The following is a 7,899-nucleotide window of genomic DNA, read 5'->3' on the forward strand; positions in this document are numbered from 1 at the left end:
TCAGTAAAATCTCAACATACATCACAATGTAATATATAAGACTTTTATTTCATGCAACACGTGTAACTCGGACACTGTAGTCGTTCCAAAAAGGAGTCTGAATTGTCTGTTGTCAAAAGTGTGGTGTGTAAATTAAAGACATCTCTGTTGTATGTATTAATGAATCCTAGGTTTTGCTATTTGCATCCTTGTGGAATGTGAAATTGAATGTTTTGTGTGTTTATCAATCGGTCTGTATTGAAAGTGAAGCACATCTAAACTCCCGGCTGTTGACACATGCTGGGAATGCCACTTGATAAATTTGCATCTGTTTCTTATTGCATTTTTATTTTGCATCAAAAATCAAGAAACTTAGTTAAATATGTTAAGAGAGAAATATGTTAAGAGAAATTACACGTTCAAAACAATTTAAGCTTTATGGAGAGGAAGTGTGGTATGTTGTCAGTTAAAGAAAATGATTGAAACTCATCTCAGTTTGTAAAAAAGACAATGCATTTACAATGGAAGTCAATGGGGCAAAACATTCTGGAGACTTTAAAATCAGTCATAAAGTTACGTCATCAGATTACTTTTTTCGAGTAAAGTAACAAATTACTTTTAAATTACAACAAAATATCTGAGTTACTTTTTCAGATGATTACATTATTTTCCCATTTATTGACTGAGACTTCATAAGTGAGGTGCAGAGGCGTTGTGTGAACATGATGGTTATTGTAGTTCTAAATGTGAGCAGGCATGCACTCATCACACTTGGACAAAAACAGATTCAGTATTGTTCAGAATGAATAAAAACAGCGAAAGGCAAACTCAGAATATTATGCAAACCTGCAATAATTAAATGTTAAAGGGGTGCTTGATTATGATTTTACTTTTTAACTTTAATTAGTGTGTAATGTTACTATTTGAGGATAAACAACATCTGCAAAGTTACGACGCTCAAAGTTCAATGCAAAGGGAGACTACAACGAGCTTCTTCCTGGGTTGGTGACATCACTAACCCTAACATTTACATAAACCCCGCCCCCAGTAACACGCAATAAAGGGGTTGAGGGGATGTTAGGCTGCTTTAGAGAAGAGGAAGAGTTGTTGTTTCTGTTTTTTACACCCCGGAAAAAGTTTGTCCTAAGGCTGACAAACTTAGAGAGGTTAAAATAAAATTTTAAAAACTGTTCCTGAACATAATAACCTCAACGTTTGTCTGTGCGCTGCACATTTTAAAGAGAACAGGTTCCAGAAGAGAGTACAAGGCAGGCTATACGCACAAAAGCTTCTCCTGAAAGATGTAGCTATTCCCATTTTGTTGGGACAATCTGTTGTTTATGAATCACAACTTGTAAGTATGTTTTATTATTTGTAGTTGTGTTTTCTATTAACAGTTCCAATTATAAGCTGTATGTAGTTGCTATGGTAGCTATGATGTAATTGAAGGGCAAAGCTTTGCCTCCGCTAGCCTGCTAACTAACATTACAGAATTGATGTAGTGTTTACTTTATCTTTTGTAAGACTATTCAACGCCCCTTAGGAAAATTATCCATAATTTTGTGATCGATTTAAATGGTGAAAAAAAAAAACATGCCACTCTGAAACGTCCTGTGAAATCCATGCTTGAAATCCGTTCAGCACAATCCTCCTTCGTTAACATTGTCAGGGTCTGAATCGGGCTCGAAATGGTTTGATATTGGTTTGACGCCATCGTTAATATTTACATCTGAGTAGAGCTTGCGGTTATGAAGGGACGGGACATTCCCCGCTTAAGTGCTGCCTATCACAACACACTGGACCAACTAACCAATCACAGCACATTAGTATTTCGAAAGGAGGGGCTTCATCGAAAACGACACGGATTTGAATTTGCATTTCCTTCATTCTGAGGCTTATTCATTTAACTTTTGGTGTGAAAGGGCCTTAACATTTGCCAAAACTTTTTTTTGTTGTACTATTAAAAAACAAGCAAACGATCCCAGCTGAGAAAAATGAAAAAGTAACATAAAGTATTACTTTCTATGAAAAGTAACAAAGTAATGCAATTAGTTACTTTTTTTAGGGTGTAACGCAATACTTTAACACGTTACAAAGTAACTTCCCCCGACACTGGCATCAATTATGAATGGAAGCTTGTTTCCGGCACAGAATAAATTTTTTTTTTAAATCACTTCACTTTAATGTTTATATCTTGCAATATTTACTTTTTTCTCACAATTGCGCATTTATATCTCACAATTATGACTTTTTTTTCCCTCAGAACTGGACTTTATTGCAAGTTATAAAGTCAGAATTGTGAGATATAAACAATCAATTGCGAGAAAAAAGTAAATGTTGCGAGATATAACCACGCAATAAAACAAACTTATATGCACAGACAAGATTGGTAAGCAGTTTTCTCAGACATAGTCTTGTTAACACAGGTAGTCTTGTGCTTTCCAAACAATGTGCAATTTAATCAGTGCAATGTCTCATCTCATTGACGTCCATTCTAAGTGCATTACTGTACACATGATTTTTGTTGTGAATTCAAATCATTTTCTAATGAGTTTCTGATGCTGTCAGAAGGACTTAAAATTGTTTTGAACATGGAACATTCCTCAAAAATACAAGTTGGTTTGGTTTTGTTCATAATGTGATTTCAAGTTTGTTAAACAATTTGTCACCACTGAAATTATAAATACCTTCTAAGGACAAACAGTTTATCACTTTTGTGAGACCAAATATAAGACATTTTAATATATATTTTTTAAACCATGTATTAACAAAGCTGTACAGGGCGACCCCAAGCAAAAGTATGTGTGCGTACAGAAGACATTTGACCACATTTGATTTGTCAGTAAGGGGTGATTGTATTTACCCATAAATGTGTTTGTAAGAATATTCTCTTACTTGAAAGGTAGTTTAGAAATTAGTTGTCTGGTCAGGGTTTTTATTCTAACGTATGTGTTTGGAAAGTTTTGTAGTTTATGTTTTTAGAGAAAAGGCTGTTTTTTACTTGTCAAACTGATTATAGTTTATTTTTGATTGGATCTATGGATTGTATTAATGTCATTGGGTTTATTCGAATGTTAAAATGGATTCAAGAATCTAGGTATAAATTTATTTTTTAATTTTGTGATGTGTTGTCTAAACGTACGGAATCCGAAAAGGTATATTACGCTTTAGATATCTGACTGTTTCATTTGGCTGTATCTTTGATATGAAAAATCGTCTGTGTTTCAGTAGCTTTTACGGTTTTATATTTAAAAAAAAAAAAGAGAGAGAAGCCCAAAAAAGGATATTAAAAAAACTAAAATTGTCTGTGTAATTTTGCATGGGTTTGCCATAGTTGATGATCTAACAGCATATAGGGTATTATGAAGATTTGGGTATATTTCGTTTTGTTATCCATCCTTTTTTTGTAATCAGGTGTTGGTCTTATTTCGTCTGGTGTTTTCGTAATTTAGATGATTTATTGTTTTGTTTATCATGTCAAAATTGTGAATTATTTTCTGTGTTCTCGACTCCTCGTCGTCTCATATGGTGAAAGTATCTGGTTTCATGGCTGCTCTTCAATAATCACCAGCAAAACAAAATCGATGTAATTTTATTGTTTTCAATTTGACGCAGGTCTTCTGATACTGAAACTGAAATAGAGTTGAAAGATAACTGTTTTTGTTTTGTTTTGCAATATTCCTACATCTCAGTCTTAACCTCAAACTGTATTTTAATGGACTAACATCAGCTGGCCGATACACACCGTGTTCATTGTGTGTACAAGGCAGATCAGGGTAAATAACTGCATAGTTCATGTGTTTTATTTTGTAACTCACATAAAATAGAGTACAGTTGTCTCAGGGGCAAATGTGTCCTGCAGTGAGATGTACAGATATTTATTTTTTACACCGTGTTTATGGATTAAGGGAATGTGCCAGATTTTCAAGCATTGCTTTTTCTTTTTCCTTTTTGTTTTTTTGTTTTTTTTGATACATGCCATTATGAGTTCAAATCTCTTTATCGCTGTTCTGTTGTTTAAAATGTTATGCAACATCTAAAGTTTTGTTATGAAAATGATACAAATCTTATATGTATTGTACAGATTCCACTGATGAACAAGATACAAATGTACACATGGACAGATGCTTAAATTTTGTATCTTTGTCATTTTAATACAATAAAATGTGACTGAAACGAAAACTGTCACTGTATTTAGTTTTCTACTTGCTTAGTTGCTTTATATGCTTTCTAAACAATTAAAGTTTATTACTTGAACACAGAATTTAGCCTAAATGGAACTGTAACTTTTTTTGTTCAAAATTAACAAAATTTCAATGAGTCAGTACATCATCAATCCTTTTTCCATCGTCTGCCTTAAAGTCCCCCTGTAGTAAAAATCAAGTTTTTAATGTTGTTTATATGTCTATGTGGTGTTTTTAATATGCTTTAAGACAAACCATGTGCAAATTCATGAGTCAACACCATTGTTGAGTATTTTCTCTTTAAAACTGCGGTGAACTAAAGACAGTCTCAAAAACACGGTTTGAAATCGCTGGTGTTTCTGACGTCACAAACTACCTTGTAACCAATCATGTCAACGTGCCGGCGGGCTTTAGCATATCATTAACTGAAGCAAGGGAGTCTCAAGAGAAGCAAGGTTATCCCAGTATTTTTTCTGTTGATATGAAAAATCGGGTAGATTTAGCAATATAGCGGGTGTATAATGTATATTAAGATGTTATGATGAACTATATGCCTTTCTCCACTGACGTTCTGAGTTGTTCAAAGCGTTTCTGCCGTTCGTTTAAGGCATGACGAAATTTTTTTCACAGGATTTTTTTTTTAAATATGTCATTTTTGAGATCAAAGATGGGTTTTAAGGGATTTTTATTTATTATTTTTTTTTACTACAGGGGGACTTTAACCTGATTCACTATGGTAATAGTGAAAGTGTTATTATAAGGGTTATTATAAGGGTTTATATTTTAGACCTGGCTGGATGGTTTTCGCTGGAAAACCTTGCGTACTTACGTCACTCGCCTGTGCGTGTCTCGTCATATCAATAAATAGAGAAAAATTGCTCCGGTTACTTTAATGCAAATTATAGTGAGGGAGTGGTACAGGTTAGTTGTCATAACGAGCGAGAAAGGTTGACATGGAGCAGCTAAATCTCCAGCCTCTGGGGAATCACTCTTTTTGTAGAAAAAAACAACTCAGAGGAGCCTCTGCTGACAAAAAGAGAACGCGACAGAGCTCGTAATAAAACAAGAATCAACATCGGCTTGCTTTTCGGAGATGGCGAGAACTGAGGGATTTGAAATGTTGTAAAAGTGACCTGGAGATGTTTTTTTTATTTCTCAACAGGTGAGTAAGGTATTTTATTGATATTTAATAAATTACCATATAGATGTCTAACAGAGCTCATTTCATTATGGTTATAGCTCTGTGCTGGAATTTATTTTTAAGGAAGTACACTCAAAAAATGTATTAATTACCCTTAATTTAATTGAAGAACGTTTTTACACAATTTGATTTAGTTTATCAAAAAAAAAAAAAAAAAATCTGTTTAGTTGAGTCAACAGAGTTAAGTTGGTTTAGGTCATATTATTTTATTATAGTATGTTTAACTTAACTTTTGTTTATTACATTTTTTCAATGTTGGTCCAACTTATTTTTTTAATTAATTTAATGAGATTTAATTTTCATACATTCAAACAAGCAGTTTCATTATTATTAAACACAATGAATATTTTGAATAAATAAGAAAAGATAGTTATCAAAATTGATATTAGTATTGAACACTGAGTGTCCACAGGCTAATCACAAGTGCCAGTCTTCTGCATAATGGTAACCACAGCATTCAAAAACAGAAACTCCTCTAAATGTCCAACATAACTGCACATAAAACACTAATATAATCTATAACATCTTTCTCTTCACCGAAACATAAAACACATAAAATAACACTTACTCCTTACATGTACTCTCCTAATGTCCCCTGTTGTAAGTCCCCTTGCAAAGCATGCTGGGAACTACAGATCCACTCCCCAGTTAGTAGTCAACAAAAATGATTCATGTAGTTTTAACCCAAATGAATCAAGTAAATTACATTTAGCACATTTTAATTGATTAATCTCAACTAAATAATTTTATGAGTGTACTGTTCAATGGGTAATGCTACAGTAATATGGAGCTTATAATATGACAAAATGATTTGAATTTGAATTGTGTAAATTTGAATTATTTGCAAGTGTAATCTAACAAAATTGAATTTTAGGTGGTAGTTTAAATAGTTCTGAATTAGATTTTTTTTAAACGAATATTGAACGTTTGAAATTTAACAAATTGAAATGTTTTTATGGCTGAATTGTATAGACATGTATTTTCAAACAGCTAGTTTTTTTGTTCTGAATTCGTATAGTGCAAATATTCAGTTTAAAAAAATACAGATTCAAATTTTCAAGATGAAGAAATTCGGAACTTCAAATTCAGTTTTCTAAAATTCAAGTTCAAAAATTCAAGTTCAAAAATTCAGATCTTACAGAAAGTAGGTCACAGGTCATCCTCAGGGAAGAGTAAAGGATCTCAGATAAGTCGAACAGAGCATTTTGGCTGCACTGCAGTAGTTTTCTGCCGCAAACGCGGTGGTGGTTCAAGAGAATCCGTGTATCTTTCGTTCAGTCGTTTTTTAATTTAATATTAAGAGTAGAAAAATTAGAAAACAGCTTGAGTATTAGATTTCTTCTAATATTCTAGTAATAATAGTCCGCTGCAGCAGTTGCACGGAGCTTACAAAACGCGTGTATTGCAACTATAGGCTACATTTAATTTTCTCATCAAACAACTAGACTAATGAATGGCTCGGCACAACAGAAGAGCTTAGACAGGGCTTTCTCTCTGTGTAGACCAGCAGTTGGTCTGAATTTGCCTATTTTCTCGACTGTATAGGCTAAGTCACGCTTTATCATGAAACACGCTGTGATTTATTCCAAAGTGACTCAGGCATATATAATGCATTTAACGTTAAATAATCTAAATGTTGACTTTCAAAAGTAGGCGCGCCAAGAAGGCTATTCTCTGTATTTTGGTTCATTTTTGGTGAGCGCCAGAAAGATCTAAAGAGACCGAGACGCGCTAAAGCAGCGCATCATGTTGTTTTATTTATTTTTCAATGGCATGATATTGTGTAGTCATTTTGAATGTACACAAATAAAAATATACATTTTACTGTTTCGGATGATGTCATATTATCTGTATGACTAAATAACAGAGTATTAAGTTATTTCCCAGCAGTGGAACAAATCCAAGTGATGGCGCTCGCGCATCGAGCTCTCACACAACATAGCCTAGTATCAGTTCTGGCGTTGCTTCATATCGCAGACTGTTCATTATCAAAATGAAACACAGTCAACCAAACATATAAAAAGTTATTCTGCATAATTTAATTGGTCTGTTGTACAATATGAAGGGCAAGCTGTGCCGCACACAGTCCTACTTGTTATTCCAAACATTTCCCTTGCTGTAAAGACTCTGATTTAGCCTATACGTGTATTTTGGGACTCGACTGAAGTATGACGCCTTTTTATTTGTATTATAATATAATATATTAAAATACATAATCTTCTGAGTTTTATGATGTAGGCCTTGTGTGTTTTATTAAAATGTATTATAATTTACATCTCAAAAGGATGCGCTTTGTGCATTCTCTGACATTATATTTATTTAGGCTATTTAATTCATATTGAGTATCAATTGATGTTAAACAAAACGGTGTGTTATTTTCTCTGGCAACTAAACTTCCAAAAAAAACAAAAAAAAAACCTTCCAAAGCAAAGCCATTGTGCGTTCTCTCCTCGCTCCGCAGCTTTTCCACACAGATTTTGAGAACTGGCCAGCTAAAAAAAATAGGCCAAAGAAGTAGACTAACGGCTAGTGTCC

This window comes from Leuciscus leuciscus, assembly GCF_965113295.1.
Source record: "Leuciscus leuciscus genome assembly, chromosome: 17".
NCBI lineage: Eukaryota > Metazoa > Chordata > Actinopteri > Cypriniformes > Leuciscidae > Leuciscus > Leuciscus leuciscus.